Source organism: Osmerus mordax, chromosome 25 (assembly GCF_038355195.1).
Source record: "Osmerus mordax isolate fOsmMor3 chromosome 25, fOsmMor3.pri, whole genome shotgun sequence".
NCBI classification, from domain to species: Eukaryota; Metazoa; Chordata; class Actinopteri; order Osmeriformes; family Osmeridae; genus Osmerus; species Osmerus mordax.
In genome coordinates, this window is record NC_090074.1 from 8,746,674 (window position 1) to 8,768,488 (window position 21,815).

General features: G+C 42.9%; 1 protein-coding gene across 2 annotated transcripts in view; it reads right to left on the reverse strand.

Moving 5' to 3' along the window:
- LOC136933706 (homeobox protein MSH-D-like) overlaps window positions 1-21,815 on the reverse strand; it is a 300,351-nt gene that overhangs the window by 272,770 nt on the left and 5,766 nt on the right. Inside the window, exon 3 of one of the 2 annotated variants that reach the window (XM_067229210.1) lies at window positions 3,252-3,367. The exons of the other annotated variant lie outside the window; for it this stretch is intronic. The gene's annotated coding sequence lies outside the window, so the exon portion shown is untranslated. Of the gene's footprint in view, window positions 1-3,251; window positions 3,368-21,815 lie in introns of those variants that run through there. 2 annotated transcript variants of the gene reach the window in all.

Consider the following 21,815-nt stretch of genomic DNA (forward strand, 5'->3'; position numbering starts at 1 on the left):
TTATGTGCAAGAGTATAATGGTATATATGTGAGAGTATAATGGTATATATGTGAGAGTATAATGGTACATATGTGAGAGTATAATGGTATATATGTGAGAGTATAATGGTATATATGTGAGAGTATAATGGTACATATGTGAGAGTATAATGGTATATATGTGAGAGTATAATGGTACAAATGTGAGAGTATAATGGTATATATGTGAGGGTATAATGGTACATATGTGAGAGTATAATGGTATATATGTGAGAGTATGATGGTATATATGTGAGGTCATGGTGTGTATGTGAGACCAAGTATGAATTATGGCCTATACGGCCTCTCATAAATTACCGTGAGTGACATAATCTTACATTTCTGTGTCTAACGTAGAAAAGTGTGTTTAGTGATTTGCAAAACACTGTGTGTAGTATTTTGCAAATAGTGTGAGGCTGAGAGTGTGCTTATGGTTGTGCAGATCTGGGCTGCTGTTTTGGTCCTTTAGTGTCAGGTTTAACTGTGTGTTATTTGACATTTTTGTGTCTAAGCAATCGGAAAAAACTAGAATAACTGCTCTTACAGGAAATAATATCTGTGAAAACAGCTTGTGAGTATTTGAGTGTTTTGGTATGAATGTGTGTGTATGACTGTGTGTGTCTTTCCGTATCAGTCAGCAAATTAACCCACTTTAATTATCACTTTAATTTCCTTGAATAAAGGCCAGATAGAAGCTTAGATTTAGAATATATGTTGCATAGTCCATATAAACAAAATAATTTACATGGTTGGAATAACCCCATACACCGTGGTCTACTCTGGGCAGTAGATTATAGTGTCTGTGAATGTGTGTGTGTGTGACTGATGCTATTATGTGTGTGTGTGTGTGAATGATTCTAGTGTAAGTGTGTGTGAATGAGGGTGCATGTGTATGAGTGTGCGTGTATTGGTGTGTCTGACTGATGCTAGTAAGTGAGTGCGTGTGTGTGCATTAGTGTGTGTTATTGATGCTGTGTGTGTATTAGTTTGTGTGACTGATGCTAGGATGAGTGTCAGTCCTAAGGCCTCTTCATCATGTTTCTGTGCTGAGACACCATTGTCACAGTGCCTGTCTCCAGGGTCTGGATGCTGCAATGTCCTCGTTCTCTCAAAGGCCTGAATAAGGCATCTTCCTCATCTTCAGAATGGAGGAGAATGCAGGAGAATCTGCTAGCTTTAACCGCTATGGCTCCACTCTGTAGCGTTGACCATGGACCCCTGGCTGACCCCTGGATGACCCCTGGCTGACCCCAGGGACATGTCCAGGAAGGCCAATGCTAAACACAGGCTGCTCATCACCTAACAGGTGGAGCAACAGATGCCACATGTTCACAGGTGGGAGATGTTTACTGCCAACCCAACATGGTGTCTTTTATCTTCCTCTCCCTCCTTCCCCCATCCTCCTCTCGCTGCTGTGCTCTCTTCTCCTCCTCTTCCTCACCCTCTTCTTCCTACTCCTACCTCCCCTCCTCTGCGTCCTCCTCCTCTTCCCCCTCAGTCTACTTGGGAACAGCTTTGGACAAAGACAAAAGAAGAACTGGATGAGCTTCCCAGATGCAGCAGCCAGGAGCCTGCGGTGACTGTTTGTGTGGGTGTTATTTACCCTTTAGTTTGACATCTCAGTGTGTGGGTGTTTATGTTTACCTTATTTAGACGTGCAAGTGCGTGTTTGTATGCGACAGGACCTATCTATGCCCTTGGACCTGCTGTGTGTGGTGGGGCTGGTAGTGGAGTGTGTATGTGTGTACATGTACAATATGGACTATATTATTCATTTCGTGATCTCCGAATCAATACGGTTATATAGGTCACTTGTGCATGGGTCAATCAAATAAAAATAGATTTATCTTGAGAAACTGGTAACATCTCCAAGGTATTGACCTTCAGCAGGGAGCCGTATCTGAGCTGACTTAGTTATGAATGAGGGCTCTCCAGTATCACTATCTAGGGTTAGGGGGGGTGTATGTGTGTGTGAGTGTGTGTATGGGGGGGTGTATATGTGTGTGTGACTAGCTAGGGTTTGCTGTTAGGAGGGAGCATACAAGTGATTAGATAGTCGATTGAAACACTGTCTAAATAACACTGTTTTGTTGAAGCACAGGGAGTGGATGGATCTTTCTGCACCTCTTTAGTTAGCTCAGTATCTCAGTTAACAGTGTGTGAGTGTGTGTGTTTGTGCGTCTGTGTGTGTGTGTGTGTGTAATGGCCAGGGTCTCTATGAGGTTGAGTTGTGTGCCAGCACTAAGACAGCACATTCATCACTGTTCTTGTCAAGATAATGATTCCTGGACCGTACTGGACTAAACTGGACCATACTGCACTATACTGGACTATACTGGACTAAACTGAACTATACATTTACATTTTACATTTATTCATTTAGCAGACGCTTTTATCCAAAGCGACTTCCAAGAGAGAGCTTTACAAAGTGCATAGGTCACTGATCATAACAACAAGATAGCCAAAAAACATCGCGAGTAGCCAAAACATGAAGCACACATTGTGAACAACCAAAGTAAGTGCCAAAGGGAAGAACCATAAGAGCATGTAGTTAAACAAGTTACAATTAAACAACATGAACCGCTATAAGTGCAAGTATACCTGTGGAAAAAAGCAAGCAACAGTAATAAAAACAATATATCACAGCGGGATACTGGACCAAACATGACTATGCTGGACCATACTTGACTATAGAGAATGCAAAGATACGTCACCGTCAGGTACCGAAACATCACACCGTGTTGCATGTTGGGACGTCGTCGCCAAAGGATACCATGGGAGATTTCCTACAGTGTTAGATTTACTGCTTCAAATTGAAAACTTAGGAGATATTTCGAGTAAAGTGAAGTTTCTTAACATGTGTTGTCAATTTTGTCAATTAAAAGTCTAAACTTTTTAGTTACGAAGCATTTGTTTGTAAGAGTAACGCAAGTTTTTCAGGACAAAATTACAAGATCATGCTTCTGCGTTCGTGACAGGCAGGTACTGACCATAGCAGTACTGTATAGCCTCATTTTTTGCAGATTTCTATGAAACTTGCTAAATAATAGCTAGCTACACTATGTACCCTTTAAGCTAAAAATCTATAACTTGTTTGGCCAATCTGACTGTGGAAGAAAGTCAAACCTTTTTAGTTCATTCTAAGGCTATTTCACAGGGTTGCATTACATTTACATTTAGTCATTTAGCAGACGCTCTTATCCAGAGCGACTTACAGTAAGTACAGGGACATTCCCCCGAGGCAAGTAGGGTGAAGTGCCTTGCCCAAGGACACAACGTCATTTTGCACGGCAGGAATCGAACCGGCAACCTTCTGATTACTAGCCCGATTCCCTAACCGCTCAGCCACCTGACTCCCATTCTTTAGGGTGCATAGAACAGCACCCGGGCCATTTCCAGCCCAACCAATGTTACCCAATTTGGAGACCATAAGGAACAGTGTGAAATACCCTATAAAATCAGTCAATGACCCCTTTAACCAAGTCAGCTCGACTACAAGTAGTCACAGACACCGTTGTGGATAAAAAGAAAGAGACATGGAAAGAGAGAGAGAGACAGAGAGAGAGAGAGAGAAAGAGAAGCGGAGGGATGGATATATATTGTACTGTCCTGGATTGCTGTCCATCTGTAAAGAAATTGCTGTCCATCTGTAAAGAAATTGAGCTTGCACACAGCACGGTTACCATGGGCACAAGACACAACATAAGCCAGACTATAATAGCTGACAAATATTTCAGCAAGCAGATTTTACCGTGACGATGCTGCATTGCTGAGCATGAGAGGCCTTGAGAAATTTATTTTTCTGGCTTCACTCTGATAAAGAATGGGTTTGACAGTTTTTGTTCCACTTCCTCTCCTCGTTATGTGTTTAATGTTGAGAATCTCTCTCTGTGGAGTCGAAACCCTCTCAAGTTGAGTATGTGTGTGTGTGCAAATGTGTGTGGGTGAGTCCATGTGCGTGTGGAGTATTTCCTCTCGTTTTGTGGAGGTCTCGTCAATGGAGCCTCATTGATAAATAGCCAGCCTTCTGCTGAGCTTCCCTGTATGTCACTGGCCTACATTCCGCCCCCCAGATGTTGAGGGCTAATATGATTGGTATTACCTGGTCCCTTCGTTAGTATTCTACGGATTCTGCTATTCTGAGATAAAGAACAAGCGGCCAATTTGTCATGTGCCATCTCTCTGCTCCCTTTGCCGCTCCCCCCACCCCACATTCCCTCCCCCACCTCCACCTGCAGCAGTCTTCATTATCGTGGCAGACTCCCTGGCAGGGAAGATAAGAATGGGGGGAATGTGAGAGTCCATTGTATTTCAATCTAGTATAGTTCTGTATAGTCCAGTATGGTCCGGTATGGTCCAGCAGTCTCCAGTATGGACCAGCGTGGTACAGTTTAGTTCAGTCTACTATTGTCCAGTATAGAGAATGCGAAGTTGATGTCACGCCGCGTTGAATTCTCGGAAAATTGCAACATTGTTTTTTATTGAGCGCCATTTTCTAAGGTTGTCCCACATCTGTTTTGAATAGAGGCATGCATTTTCATATTTTCATACATTTTAATATTCAATCATCATACACCTGAACTGTTTATACCATAGCAAAGAAAATAAATGGGGCTTTCTAATTATATAAATGTATGCATGATTATTTAAGGCAAATCATCCTTTATCAAGAAGATTTCACACAGCAATTTTTCACAATAATCTTCTCCGTCTGTACAACTTCATTTTCAACAACTTTTATTACAAGATAGAGGAAAACAGAGCATATGAAATATACATAATTCTGTGGGCAATGTAGAACAGCAGACAGATTAGAAAACAAGAGGTTTTCTCCCTTTTATGGTATGCTCATGAAGATTTAGATAAACTGCGCGATGATTGGTTGGTTTACAACAAGCGAAGCTGCGAAGCAAAGACGCAACATAGCCAAACATGCATCCTTTGAATAGTAGATTTACATGACAACACGAATGAAACACAGTCAGGAACATGAAATAACGTTAGCCCCATTGCGAATAAACTAAATCATCACACATTCTACCTATGCTAGATACAGGAGATGTTAGCATTGCTAATAACTGTTAGTAACAAAATCATACTTACAGCTTGCGTTTGTGATGAGCATACGGTCAGAACAGCACCTCTTTTCAGCAACAGCTTCTTAGCAAATCCTGCTTTACCAATTGTCCAACATTTTCAAAACTGTCTTTGGTGAAATGGTTTGAGCAAATGAATAATTGAGTGTTGAACTCCATGCCAGTCGAGTGTTTGGTTCCTTGGGAAGACTATGAAAAGTGTCAGCATTCCCTGCAAAGCCTGGAACACTGCATTTACGACTGTGGTCCATTTTCAATATCCTAGAAAACTTCCAAACTTTCTTCTTTGTAATTCCCGTGGAAGTACACAGAGCAGTGAGCTAAACTAGTGTCTGAGATCTACGTGACCTCCATTCATGTTCCTGGGCCAGAACACCAGTGGGCTGGTGCAGGTACAGACCAGAGCCAAAAAAGGTGGCTTTTTGGAAACCGACCGTTTTACAGCGGCAGTTTCAAATTGTGAGATTTGCATAGGAAAGAGGTGTCAATGGACTTTGAGGTTCACTGTATGTCCATTTTACCCACCTAACTGTCGTTATTCAACTATGACAAGGTAAACTAGGTTTTGCAGTCAATGACCCCTTTAAACTCACCTCTCAGTGTGAATATTCAACAGTGTCATCGAATTGCTAGCTGAATTCTGAATTATGACTGGAGGACTCGTTTCAGTGTACAACAACTAGAGGACATGTTTCAGTGTAACACAACTGGGAAGACTGGGGGATTTGTTTCAGCATATTACAACTCGAGGACTTTTTTTTGAGTAACTCGAGGAATTGTTTCTGAGTTACACGGGCGGGGATGTTGGTAGAAGACAGCATGCTGTGCACTGGGAGGAGTTCTTAAAACAAGGAGATGTGATGACTAAGCTATTAAGAACTCATGCTGAGAACAGATATGCGGAATGAACTCTATTGGTACAGTCGCAGTAGTCTCCCACAGGCATGAACACACACATCACCAACCCACACTCACAGACACACACACGGAGGAGACACAAGCATGCACACACATGCACACACACAAACACATATGCTCACACCTCAGACACACCACACACACACAGAAACACATAATCAGACACCACACACAGACAGGCACACATTTGCAAACAAACACAGGCACACGTACGCACACACAAACCTACATGCACACACAGGCACAGCTCACCAGGAGTCTGATTGCATGTGTCATAACAGCAAGAGAGAAACACATTGTCTTGTCAATTAGGACTGACTTTAGGGTTAAGCTTCTTGGAATATTTTTTCTTTTCTTGCCTTCCACACACACACACAATCATACACACATGCAAACACACACACATTAACAACAGTAGCACACACAAGGACCAAACACACACACATTCACAAAAACACACACACACAAGAGACCTGCTTGCTCCACTGCCTCTACACACACACACAAGGTCCAAAAACGCAAACACACACTAACACACACTCACACACACTAGGAGTCTTCTTCATGCTGGGCCGACAGCAGCTCTCTGTCATGAGTGGGTGTCTATGTGTGTGTGTGTGTGTGTGTGTGTGTGTGTGTGTGTGTGTGTGTGTGTGTGTGTAGGGAAAGTGTAGCCATTCACAAATCTTGTGTTTGTGTGAATGGGGGGTATATCTAGCAGGTCTTGCGTGCGTGTAGAGGGAATGTGTGTGTGCAATGAACTTCTGTTTCACCATGTTTTCTTGGACAAAGAGGTGTGAAGATACATCATAACTACTAAAACATTTGCATTAGTCTAATACTGTCTAAAACAATCTATAATAATAATAATACCATTACAGTCTAATAGAGTATAATACAGTCTAATACAGTCTAGTAGGCTACAATCCAGTATTGTATAATGCAGTCAAATACAGTCTTAAACCATCTAGTATGGTCTAATTCAGTCTGATCAGGTATTCTCATACTGTATGCAGCAGCGTGGTACGACACTGTTGTGGTACCAGCTCAGCGATCTGTGTCAAAGTTGCGTGCAGCTAGCTAGCTACGTACGTTCATTATTAGCATCCTTGTTTGCATTGTCTATTTTACAATACTGTAAACAGATGAGAGTGTGGTGGTGGCTAAGATTTACATTTACATTTAGTCATTTAGCAGACGCTCTTATCCAGAGCGACTTACAGTAAGTACAGGGACATTCCCCCGAGGCAAGTAGGGTGAAGTGCCTTGCCCAAGGACACAACGTCAGTTGGCATGACCGGGAATCGAACTGGCAACCTTCGGATTACTAGCCCGATTCCCTCACCGCTCAGCCACCTGACTCCCTAGCTAGTGCCTAAGATGGCACTAGCTAGCTGCTATGCTATCTCGGAAATCATACAAAAAAGTATTATTACAGAACTAGGATGATTAGAGACAGCAACAATAGGTACATCAAGTGTTCCACATGGGGTCCATTGATGTGTTGAAGCGCCCCAGCATCACAAAAATTCGGCCGTCAACGCTGGCGTCTGATGATCCTCCCCCTCCTTGCAGCTAATCATCTCCTCCTCTAATCCCAGTTTTCGTTGACATTGTTTTCTGCAACTTGCCTTGCTGCACTGGCATATGTGAATACCTAAAGTATAATAGACTAATACCATGTAAAACGTCTACAGTACACCTATAAAATACTGTCTAATACTAACTACTTACTAACCAAGAGTGAGGTCATGGCGGGAAATATCAAACTGAGGCTTTAAGTATCGACCGAGCGGTCGACCGAGCGATAACGAGGTTGATACGGCAAAGCCGAAGTTTGATATTTCCCGGCATGACCGAACGGTCGAGGTTTGTAAGTTGTTTATTATTTAAACATGTCGTTTTGTTCAGCTCTCAAGTCTTCTCACGGTGTGTTTCAGGTGTTGCCTAGCAACCAATCTGAACTCTGAGCAACCAAACCTAGCAATCTGCCTAGCGCTTGTCGTTTTTTTCACACTTTTCTGCTCTTTTAGAAAGTTAAGAATTTCCTTGTCGCTGTTGATGTCTTCATTATCATCTGGATAGTAAAACTCTGACTCCTCGATAGCGCTCATTTTGCAGATGACGTCAGAGGGCAATAAAGATCCGTATCAGACCGGCAAGGAGGTCAATACGCGTCTGGCATGACTACCCATTAGCCAATCAGAACGCTCGTACTGTCGTTGCCATATAATAATAACTACTTACTAACCGAACGGTCGAGGTTAGTAAGTTGTTTATTATATGGCATTTTTAGCTCTTTTCATTTTGTAAATGAAAATAAATGGTAGGCTAATTGTAGCTAGCTCTCAAGTCTTCTCACGGTGTGTTTCAGGTGTTGCTTAGCAACCAATTACTTTTGAAAGCGGACAACACGGTTCTGCTAAAATGGCTTTAATTCCAACACAAATAACGACTCTTTTAGAAAGTTAACAATTTCTTCGTCGCTGTTGATGTCTTCAGTATCGTCTGGATAGTAAAACTCAGCTGACTCCTCGATATCGTTCATTTTGAAGATGACGTCAGAGGGCAATAAAAATCGTTATTATATGGCAACGACAGTATGAGCGTTCTGATTGGCGGTCTGCGGTCTGATACGGATAATTATTGCCCTGCTCTGACGTCATCTTCAAAATGAGCGATAGCGAGGATTCAGCTGAGTCTGTATCAGACCGCAGACCGGCGAGGTGGTCAATACGTGGCTGGCATGACAACCCATTAGCCAATCAGAACGCTCGTACTGTCGTTGCCATATAATAATGTCTCATATGGTCCAATACTGTTTAATAAAGTCAAATACAGTCTAGTACATAGTCTGATACAGTCTCATACTGTCGAGTGCACATCTTTATCGACAGATTTATTTTGCTGCAGCAAGTTACACCGCGGATAAATGTAAATAAATGTAAGTATAAATAAATAAATGTAAGTATAAATAAATAAATGTAAGTATAAATAAATATATGTAAGTATAAATAAATAAATGTGAACACATGAAAACGTAAATATACACACAAATACATATAACATTTATATATTTAGTGTCTAATTTAATTTGTAATATATATATTTTGTATGTCAATTAGGCATTAAATTATATAATTAGTCATTTATTTAAGCTTTGTGTTGTATAATTATTTATTTATCCAAGTATTTAACCATTCAATTATTTAATTATTTATGTATTTATTTATTTAGTTTTGGCCCCTATAATCCTCCATATACTACAGCTTGCGGCTGTGATGAACATAAGGTCGGAACAGCACCTCTTTTCAGTAACAGCTTCATAGCAAATCCTGCTTTACATTGTCCCAGGTTTTCAAAACTGTCCTATGTGAAATGGTTCAAGCAAATGTGTAATTGGGGGTCGAACTGCACAGAGATCTTCTCATAGACAAACATCACAGCCCGTCGAGTGTTTGGTTTCTTGGAAAGACTCAGTGTCAGCATTTCCTGCACAGGCTGGAACACTGCATTTACGACCATAGTCCATTTTCAATATCCTTGAAAAAACGTTCTTCTTTGTAATTCCGTGGAAGTACACAGAGAAGCGCGCAGCAAATTTTGGGCCGTGACAAAGGTACAGACCAGAGCCAAAAAGGCATTTTTAAAACCTACCGTTTTACAGCTACATTTTTTAATTGTGAGATTTGCATAGGAAAGAGGTGTCAATGGACTTTGGGTTTCACTTTATGTCCATTTTACCCACTTTATTCAACTGTGACAAGGTAAATTCGGTTCTGCAATCAATGACCCCTTTAAAACAGCGTAATGCACAGTCTAATACTTTAAACCAATTCTGTCGGCTGGTCTGCTGACTAAACAGAACAAAGTAACAATTAGAGTACTGTATGTCTACCACACACACACATGCACACACACGCACACACACAGCAGGCATGTATACTCTCACACACACCAAGGCTTCTGTGCCAAGATATTTATCAAGGCCAACTTTCCAACTGCGCAGAACTGCCCCCCACCCACACACATGCACACAGAAATACATTAACACACACACAAACACACATACACACATAAGACACAGAAATACTTACGCACAATTTATCTCTCTATCTATTTTTCAACAACATAATTTCACTGTACACATAGAAAGTATCTTTCTCTACACTTATCTATTTCCTTCTCTCTCACTCACTCTCTCTTTCTTTCTTTCTTTCTTTCTTTCCTGACCCTCTCTCTCCCCCCCTCCCTCTCTCTTGCTCTCTCGCTCCGTCTCTCCTCAACCCTCCTCCCTAGTTCCCTCTCTGCTCAGAGAAGAGAGACACATGCAGCCAGCTTAGACAGGGCTGCAGGGTTGAGCACAAATCTTGGTGAGATCAATGACAGAGAAAGTGCTCTCTACTCTGCTAAATAGAACTAATAACAACTGTCTGTAAGTCACAATAGTTAATTCCACGCTGAGAGAGCTGGGAATGTGCTAGACACTGACAGATACAAAGAGATACTACAGATAATGAAGCACCCTGAATGAGACAGACAGAAAGAAAAGAGAGAGAGAGCGGGTGAAACAGAAAGAGAGAAAATGAGAGAAACAACAATGAGACAGAGACAGAGAGACTTTCGATTTCTGAATGATACCACCCATGTAAACTGCCATGGATATTAGAGAATAGATGGAGAGAGAAAAAAAGAGAGAGACTAGGAGGGAGTCAGGAGGAGGATGTGAAGGAGGTACAGCAGTGAGAACAGAGGACAGCCAAAGGCTGCTGGAGGTCAGCCAAGCCCTCATCCTGTACCCCTTACCCCTCATCCCACACACCGCATCCCCTCATCTCTCACCCCTCATCCTACACACACCATCCTTCACCCCTCATCCATAATGATCATCCCTCGATTTAACTCTGCTGACCTAGGGCTTCCTGGGGTCTGAAGAAGACCCTGGAGATACAGAGGTTACTAGGGGGGCTAGGATGCACAAGGGAGGGGTGTGAGGGGGAGGCATGAGAGGGGGACATGGAGGGGTGAGGTTGGAGGGCACAGCACCTGCCTGATCTGTGACCATGGACGACATCAGGATAGAGCAAAGGCTGGTGCAGCAACAGTCAGGACAGAATATATCCACGGTGGGCTGTCCTCTCAGTCACACTCTCCATAATGCTGGAGATCCATCAGACCCCCCTTCAGTGCCCCCCAGGTCCACCTGACCCCTTGCACCCCATGCTGTAAAAGCATTTTCAGTCCATAGTGGGAGTTGGAGGGAACTTGTTTACATTGAGTCATTTAGCAGACGCTCTTATCCAGAGCGTGTTTACGTAAACTCTCCCCGCCCCCAGTTCCGGAACCTTCGAAAACACAGCGTTGCCTGGGCAACGGAAATTGAGGCTTGGAGGGGGAGGGCAGTAAAATGGGTTGGGGATTACAAGACAGATGTTTTGACACGCTGTGATAAATTGGCACACGGAGAAGCCTTAGGTGTTTTAGAAAGAGAGGATGGGAGGCCAAGACAATGGGAATGACCAGGGATCAAGTGAATCAAACTCTGTGTATTTTTATGAATCTGTATAAGAATCAACGTACAGTGGAAAACTACTATATCAGGTTTTTCTAGCCACCAGGAGAAGGGAGTTAAAGGGATGGCGAGAGACAGAGAGATGGCTGGCGCGAGATTTATAAACACTGCGTACGTGTGATTTTCTTAATAGATTCCAGGTTACTTGTGATTCTGCGCATGTGAACGTGCACCTTGTCCACCTCCCGTCAACTCCCATACTTACCTTTCATAGCAGTTGAAATGACAATAATTTCTCCCCCAAATCCTAGTTGACCCTGTTCTGAACAATGAGTCATTCTTGTGATTAGGATTGGCAAAAGCAACAAAAGACGACACAAATGACACAGAATGTGAAACGGAGTGACCTGTTTGGTGGCGTTAGAGTTGGGTCACAAACAAGCAGCTTCAAGGTTGAGCAATGATAGCAGCAGTAATTGTTTTGAGTGCTGAGGTGAGCAACGCAGATGATATAAAAAAGAAACCAATGGTGCAAACGCAAAAAGGTTGCCTACATTGCCGCACATGGGGCCAGAGTACGATCACTGGCAGTCAATCTCCAATGAAGAATGAACGTATGTCACCTTTCTAGCCAACCTCAGTAACATACCCTCTGCACAGCACATTTATCGCAATTTTATCATTTGCATTCAGTACATATTCATTCACAGCAGCCGCTCTGGATGAAAGCAAGTAAACATGCCTACATCTAGATGATACCTTAGAAAATCAATGATTTGAAGTAAACGGTTCTAACAGTATTAAAGCGTTTGGTGCCAAAGAACATGTTGTTTTACAAGACACAGTGCAACAACATCATCTCAAAAACAACATACACAAAAGGGTCCGTTTCGCAGAGACCACGAGAAGTAATGTACATGTAAGTGTTGTGTACAATGCCCTTAATTCACCTCATTAGTCCGGACAAACGTCTTCAGACCTTGTTGTAAGGTCAGCAGTGACAGGAGGTGTTTAGTTGAACAAGTTCATTCTATTCTCTCTGCTGGAGAGCAAAGACCCAAAAGCTTCCCAAGGTCGATGACTGAAAACCCTTGGTTGTCTTTAATAATGAGTGAAATTTCAATAAATTGGCCATGTATGAAGCATAATTCACTATTGACCTAAATTAACTGATTTCACACTATATTAGTAATAAATAGACGTAAGATAGTAATGTTTTATCATCAACCACTTCATCGATACATTGACAAATAACTAATGTAGGCGGAATGTAATTATTTACGTACGTCTTTCTTTGCCTTTCGCCCATAAGGTTCGCCATATCACACTGACTCAGAACATAGTGAGGGAGAGAGGGTAGTAGACAGGGAGGGAGGGAGGGAGGGAGGGAGGCAGACATACATACATACATACATACATACATACATACATACATACATACATACATACATACATACATACATACATACATACATACATACATACATACATACATACATACATACAGGAAGGCAGGGAGGAAGGCAGACAGACATACAGGAGGCATACAAGAAGGCTAGCAGGAAGGGAGAGAGGGAAGTAGGCAGGCAAGCATGGAGCCAGGCAGGGAGGGTGGCAGGAGGCAGACAAACGGACAGGGAAGCAGGGAGGGCAGGCAGGCAGGCAGGCTAGGAGGCAGGGAGGGTGGGATGCAGGAAGGGAGAGAGGGAAGTAGGCCGGCAGGAAGGCAGGCATGGAGGTAGGCAGGGAGGGGGATAGCAGAAAAGCAGGCAGACAGAAAAGCAGGCAATCAGACAGAAGTGGAGCAGAATAATGTTAGCAGCGTGAGCGACCGGATCAATTCCCAGCTCGCACCCCATCAGTCACACCAATTATACATGGCGCTGTGAAAGATAAGGCAGTTAAAAATAAACTCAGGGGGGCCAAAGTACGGAGTTAATTACTACAGCACTCACCTCACCCCTGCAAGGAAACCCCGCAGGCACGACTACACTGATGGAAAGATTCAAGAAAGTGTGTGTGTGCGTGCTCATGTGTGTGTGTGCATGTGTTTGTGAGTGCCTGTGTCAGTTTGTGTGTATGTGAGTGCATGCATGCGTGAGCATTACTGTGTGTGTGTGCATGTGTGTATTGTTCTCAGAAACGGGTTCTGATGTGATGGCTTGTCTCAGCTGTTAACCAGAGTACAGGAAGTAAGTGCTAAAGGAAGACCTCTGGATCATCATCCTGCAAGTGCAACGTAAACCAACAACGTCACCAAAAAAGCTAGGTGTTCGATGGCATGAGTGGATGGTATTTACACTACTGATTAGTGAGTTTAACCAATTTAACTTGGTTACACAAGGTTGACCGCTGGATGAGATGGGGACACCCCCTCATCCCTTCTCTTCTTCCACTAACCACTACTCTTCCTCCTCCCTTCTTTCTCTTCCTCTCCTTCCTTCTCTTCTTCTTCCTCCTCCCTCCTCTTCTTCATCCTCCATTTCTTCCTTCTCTTCTTCATCCTCCTCTGGCCATGGAGATCTCTGCCTCTGTCTTCCATCTTGAGACGTTATCTCATCTGTCAGATTTGGAGGAAGGGAGAGAGAAGAGAGAGAGAGAGAGAGAGAGAGAGAGAGAGAGAGAGAGAGAGAGAGAGAGAGAGAGAGAGAGAGAGACAGCCAGACAGCCAGCCAGACAGACAGAGGGAGGGAGGGAGGGAGGCTGGTATCTGTCAGAACTGCCATGTTTGCAGCACTGCATTGTGTTGAGCAGTACAACATCCCCGGCTCCCTGGCTGGCTCACATTCTCTGTCTCTCTCTCTCAATCTCTCAATCTCTTTCTCTATCACTCTCTCACTGGCTGATTGGCTCCCTGGCTAACTGCCTCCCTCGCTGACAGCCCATCTCTCTCTCTCTCTCTCTCTCTCTCTCTCTCTCTCTCTCTCTCTCTCTCTCTCTCTCTCTCTCTCTCTCTCTCTGTGTCTGGCTGACTGACTGCCTCCTTGGCTGACAGGCTGGCTGGCTGGTTGTCTCTCTGCCTGGCTGCATGCCTGTCTGCCTGTTTCCCTCTGTCTGGGAGTGGTCACAGGGAGATTGGTTTACCAAGTGTGATTGTAAGAAGCAATGCTTTTAAGAAGCTTAAAGCAGTATGCACAGAAAGTAACCTTTTAAGACGCTGTCTTCCTCATAAGTCTAGCCCACAGTGAAACTGATCACAGCGTTTCTCTGTCACCCATACTCTCCCCCAAATCCACCGTCCTCCTCCGCCTCTCTTCCCAAACACAGTCAGTCTTGAAATATAATCCCACAGTGAGATATGACTCATGACATTTTCGATAATGGACTGTCAGGAGGTGGCTACAGTCATAAGTTTGTGTAAAAGTAAAAATCATGTTGCTTCTGTTGTGCTGTGTTGTGGTATGTTTTGTTGTGTTGTAATGTGTTGCAATGTGATGCGCTGTGTTGTCTTGTGATATGTTGTGTTGCGATGTGTTGTGATGCGATGCGCTGTGTTGTCTTGTGTTGTGATGTATGCTGATGTGGTGTATTATGGTTTGTTATGATTTGTGGTGTGGTGTTGTGTTATGTTGCGACTGGCCAACATTGGGCAAGTTTTGGCTAAATAAATGCATTACAGTGGATGGAGAGATTAACTACATTTGGCTTCTAAGTACATTTTTGTTTACATGGCTATCATCATGTATAATTTCAATACATTTTACAACAAATTATGTGACAACTTGGTTATACCAGTGCTTGCTTGTTTTTTGCTTTTTTTTAAGAATCGATAGTTAGCTAGAGTTAGCTTTGAGCTCATTCAGGGTTTTGTTGCATTAAGTAACAGGTTACTGCATCTCAAGAAAAACAAACTTCTGCATTGAAATTATGTTTCAATCGTGATATGGGTATTCACCCTGTAATTTAAAAGGAATGCATTGTGCAAATTGTAACACATATTCTAAAAGTTTACTAAGAGGTTGCTGTGGATTTCCGGGCTGAGGCATTGGAGCGCAACGTGAGGGAGTCGCCACGGGTGTCGTGAATAATGCAGACATAATGCAGACATAATGAGAGCAGTCAAAGCAAGATGCAGGTGAACACTCCCCTCTTCCCTCCTTTTCATTCCTCTCCTCTACTCTCCTCTCCTGTCATCTCCCCTCTTCTATTTTCTTTTCTCCTCTCCTCTTCTCCCATCCCCTCTTCTCTCCTCTCCTCTCAGCAGAGTAAACTCCTGCATGTACACATGCAGGAAAGCTGAGTCAGGGTAAGCAGTGGTGGACCCAGGAACGCTGAGTCAAATGAAACACTGAATCAACCGCTACAGGGTGCCACCATTACCTCAATCCGCCCTGTGTGTGTGTGTGTGCGCTTATGTGTATTACATGTATGTGGTGAACAACCACTTACAAAATTCTATTTTCCATTCCATCCCATTCTATTCCAGTGTACTACTACAATGCTGTTCTACTGTTCAGTCCTACTTGGTGTGTGAGGTGGGCGGGGGGGGGGGAGGAAGGTGTACAGAGTGACAGAACAGTGAAAGCCAGCAGTGGACACATAGATTAGTCAGGATCTGATTGGACGCTGATGAGGCCTGAGATTAACTTTGACCTGCGCCACCCACCCGACCTCACAACATGCCTGGCGGCACTCTAATCCAGCTCTTCTTTCTCCGTCTCTCAAACAAACACACACTAACATACAGATGCATAATTCCAGTGGAGCAAGGCTGGGGAAAGAGCTGGCAGACTAACACACACAGCACATAGGTAGTTAGTGTGTGAGTGGGTGGAAGTGTTTCATTCTTTGGCTGCCTGGAGGAAATGACAGTTTCCTAATTCTGTCTCTGTAATCTCTGGTCTGTAATCCATACCTCTTTAGACCTGTGGTGTCTGCTTCTCCCTCCCTCCCTTACTCATACATACACATGCACAATCATATCACACACACCACACCCACCCACAAATACACACCACAAACAGACATTACACACACTAAAAGACACACCAGACACAAACTCCCTCAAGGAGCTATGGTTAACTCGACTAGGATTAAAGTTATATTGACTGGGTTATACAAACTAAGACTAGGGTGGACCCCATAGACTGGGGTTGTATAGTCTAGGACTAATGGTTATATGGGCGAGGGTTACGTGTACTTGGATTTTGTTTGCATTCTTGATGATTCTTTCTTTTCTCTGGGGAAAAGTTGTACCAGGATGCATTGTTGAATGTGAGGAACCTAATCAACGAGTGTACTGCTGTTAAATTGTCCTGTCTGACATCAAAACCTTTAGGACTTCTCAGGAGAAACATGCGCTGTTGGACCTTTTGAAATCCCCAGCGGCATGTGATGGACAGGCTAGAGTGTTTTCTTGTGTCCAGCACCTGTGTCTTGTTAAGTATCTGTGTCAGGTTTTCAGTTTGCTCATTTGTTGTAGTTAGTTTCACCTGTGTGTATGTGGTTTCTTCCTTGGTTAGTCTTTGTCAGTTCCTTGTCATCATGTCATTGAAAGTATGAGTTCTCTCTTGTGTTCTGTGACCTTTTGGAGAATAAATACTGGTGATCCTGCCTTGGTGATTCAAGACTGTTCACTCCGACGTTTTGGCATCTGTCCTTCACCCATAAAACCAGCATTGTGTTGTCTCGTCATCCTTGGAAATGGTGCCAAAGTGTGTTTGTGTTGGTTGTATTGAAATGAAAGGTTAGCATCCTGATATTTTAGTTTGGTGAGTCGAGTTGCCTGGTCACTGTATCCAGAACACTAAGGCTGGCATTCTCAACTCCCTGCCTCGCATTGACAGCAAACTGGAGCATGTCCAGACTCGCCCATCATTGTGGTAGGCTCCCCAGCTCCCCAGCACTCTCCATTCATCTACATAAGATGGAAGTGATGTTGTTGGTCCTGTTAACCCTAGCGTAGAAGGTGTTTGGCTGCTCTGTGACGGAGGCGGGGTCTGAGGACTGTATCTGGGATGGTTTCTGAGCTCTGCCCATCATGATGATGGGATCCTGTGACGCCTTCCTCACATTTCCAACAATGAAGCTATCCTCCATTTTATTTTTGCTGGGATGGATGGATGGCTCCCATTTCAGTTCATTAACCTGTTTTATTTGTCTCCCTGTGTGAATGCACTGTTTTTGGGTTGAGATACTGTTTAACCTCTGTGGTGACCCAGGTCTTATTTTACTAGGATTAGGGCTATTGGACTATGATGTGATTCTCAACCTGTTGGTTGTGGACCACAAGTGGACCGTGAAGACGCATTAGATAATACCCAATTGCTCTGCAAGTACCAAGTCAATGAAGGGAATAGTTAAGGACAAGCTTAAGACAAAATCAACGTATTTATTACATATGTAAGGTTTGATACACTCAAATTGAGTATCTCAGAAGACTGGACATAGAATACAAAAATGAAGGGCAGTTAAATAGTATCACAATATGGGAGGTTTTACTAGCATAAAAATTTTAAGGGGTAACATCAACACAGCCTTCGCAAGCACAGACATTCATGGTGCTAGATAACGTTTGTTTAGGCTTTAGATATGGCTCCAAGAAATGGCGCTCCATGAGCTAATATAGCAGAGTATAGTTCAAACATTGTTTACATTTAGTCATTTAGCAGACGCTCTTATCCAGAGCGACTTACAGTAAGTACAGGGACATTCCCCCAAGGCAAGTAGGGTGAAGTGCCTTGCCCAAGGACACAACGTCAGTTGGCATGACCAGGAATCGAACTGGCAACCTTCGGATTACTAGCCCGACTCCCTCACCGCTCAGCCAACTGACTCCCTGTTTATTATTTTCAGAGCATTCCGAACAGTATAAGTAAAACAAGTAAAAAAGTCATCATTAGTTATGGTTAATTGATCAGTGGTTAAAGACCACTGACCTCTTCAACCGCAAAACCACTCAAATATGAAGAATGAATACATCTCAGAATATTTATACATAATATTGGTAAATTATTATTAAAATGTGAAAAGTGAACGAATGTTTTGTATTTGTGCTATGCAAGTGGGCCGCAAAGTGGAAAATGTTGGGAATGGCTGGACTATGGTTTTATAGACTAGGGCTGGGGTTATATAGACCAAGACTAGGGTTAAATGGACTAAGACCATGTTTGGACCAGGGTTACATGGACTAGGGTAGGATTACATGGACTAAAACTAAGGTTACTTGGGTTCCCAGGGAACACCACAATTCTCAGGACAGAGGGAAAGCTGTCTGGGTGAACCAGGACAAGAGACGTGATAAAACAGTCATACCCCAGCTGTTCTGTGAATATTGACTTAGCATCCGTCTGCAGCATATTAACTTGCATTCCATCTGTGGAGTATCAAGTTAACCGAGTGACTCATATCTGTGATATGAGATGGACCAATGGACAAGCAAGAAGGCAGGCAGGCAGGCAGGCAGGCAGGCAGGCAGGCAGGCAGGCAGGCAGGCAGGCAGGCAGACATACAGAAAGAGACAGACAGACAGACAGACAGACAGACAGATAGACAGACAGACAGGAAGCCAGTCAGGCAGACAGACAGACAGACAGGCAGACTAACAGGGAGATAGTCTTGTGTTATGTATGTATAGTATTATGACTAAATATTGTCCTCAATGAACCTTTATCACGTGACGAAAATGAGACGAGACGCAACGTAAATGCTGGTCATGTGACAATGACTATAATTAAATGTATAATGCAATATTGTTGACAAATAAAAACGAGACTAAATGTGGTTTACAAAATAAAAACTATGCAAAAATGTCTATTCATTTTTGTTGACCAAAACGAGACAAAATGTTTAGTTTAGTCAAGTTATTTTTATTAGCCAACTCATGAGGTTGTGGTTAATGTGTCTCATTTTAACGTTAGCTTTAGACGTTAGCTTTAAACGTTAGCCACTGCAGCATAAAACGACTGAGACAAACGTGTGTGACTAGCGTGTGTGATTTGTTTGTGAGAAAGTGTAAATGGGGTTAACGTGTGACGTGTACTGTGTGTGTGTATTTGTTTGTGTGAAAGAGTGTAAAGTGGGGTTCTTAGTTCCTACCTGAGTGACTGCATGTGTACTAAGCATCCCTTGTTGGCCAAATACTTTAGCTAGTTTTGTCATTCACATAGCAATCACACTGAACTGAATTTGGCATCAACAACATGACTTTGAATACCTTATTCTAGACCAATACATACATTCAAACAAATGGTATTGGCATTACAGTAACATGCCTCCCGAGACTACAGCTTGACTGATTGACTTAAACTACAATAAAATGTCATCAGTTTTCGATTAAAACTAGACGAAAATAGTCATGGATAATTCTGACTAAAATAAAACTAAAATGCTCAGACTTTTAGTCGACTGAAACTTGACAAAACTAAAAAGAACGTGACTAAAACTAATAAAAACTAAAAGACAACTTGACACAAAGACTAGACTAAAACTAAAATTAAACAGGCCGCCAAAAACAACACTACAGGGAGACAGACTGGCACTGCATACAAAATCAACCAGCCTGTTTCTATATGTGGTGATTCTACATGTACATACAAATGGCTCTTGTGTAGAAAGAGAGTTGCAGATAGACAGACACAGAGAGGGGTCCTGACTGCTCTTTCCTCTGAACAGTCATTCCACTGCTTCTGCAGACCTATAGCACCTCCCCCCCACCCCCACCCTCCCACCACCATGGGAGAAAGACATTGAGGGAAGAGCCTTGTCAAATCAAACGCCAATGTCTAAAAATAGCAGTACTCACAGCAATGTGGTGACGACTGGAGACACAACACTCTGACGTCAGTATAGCCTGTGTGTGTGGTTTTGTTTAACTACCCTTGTAGGGATCTTGGTCAATAGATAGCAAGATAGTTAACTAAGAAAAAATTGACCTTGTGGGGACATTTTATTGGAATCTACAACTTCAAGTGCTATTTCTTGTTTTTTTAATGGGTTAGAATTAGTGTTAGAGTGAGAACTATATTGTCAGGGGGAAAATAACGGTTAGGGGGAACACAATTTTGAATGAGAGTCGGTCCTGACTAGCATGTGACAAGCATGCGGGTGTGTGTGTGTGTGTGCATGCTTGTGCCCATGGGTGCCTGTGTGTGTGTGGATGTGTATGTGTTTGTGTGTTAGTGTAACTGCGGGGGTGTGTGAATGTGTATGTGTGTCCTGACCGGACCTTGTAGTGACAGGATTGTTTAGGGAGTAGACATATGGTACCCTCCTCTACCTCTCTGTCCTATTTCTCTCTCTCTATCCTACACCTCCATGTCCTCTGTTCCACTATCCCTCTCTCTTTATCCTCTCATTCTATCTCTCTCTCTGTCTCACTCTGGCTCTTATGCTCTCTTTGCCTCTCTCTCTCACACACATGCACGCGTGTGTGCATGTGTGTGAGGAGTAGAAAACCTCTGTTTTTTGTTTCTCTTTAATAAATGAATTTGCATATTTATGGACACTGTAACCCTCATTTGCATATCAGTTTCTCCAGAGTCTGTGTATTCTCCTGCCCACAGCAGATTCACACTCACACACACAGATGCAGACACACACACACACACAGTACCAAAAAGCCCCCTCCCAACACACACACACACGCACACAAGACACACACACACACAGACGCTCACACACACAGACCCCAGTGATTCAGGTCTCCATCCCCTCCTTCCTCTCTTCTTCATTTCCCAGTCCAGTGCTGACTCATCGCTGTCTCATCCTCTGTTTTGGTCAAAGCAAAAAGAGAAAAGTAGTTTTTGGTTCATGTTTGGTAAACAACCTCAAACACAGAGCTCTGGACTGGGAACACTGTGGTGACAGTGTCTCCTGCTGGCGAGACTTTGACATTGCACTCTCCAGTGATAAAAAAAATGACCTCCCAAAGACCCAGTAAATCACCATTATTTATAATCAGATTAAATATACATAATATTTTTACTACGTTACGTACTATGTGATAGCGATGATGACCTTAACTAATGCTATGTTAAACTGTTATCATTACAATAATAATTTTGGGAAGATTTTTATTTGGGGTCAGCGACAAAACAAAACACCCTTCTCCCATCTAGAGTACAATGACGCTTGGCTAATCTAATCCCGCAACTGATACATATTCTGGCCCTGGTCCTAACTTAATATACACGTGAATGATCTTGTTTGTTCTGCTCCCATTAGCTTGATAAAGAACCAACATGATGATGAGGATGATAATAATGATGTTAGGCAGACAGAAGAGGAAGGCTGACAGAAAAGTACGTCTTCACAGATCAATATAGGAGGAT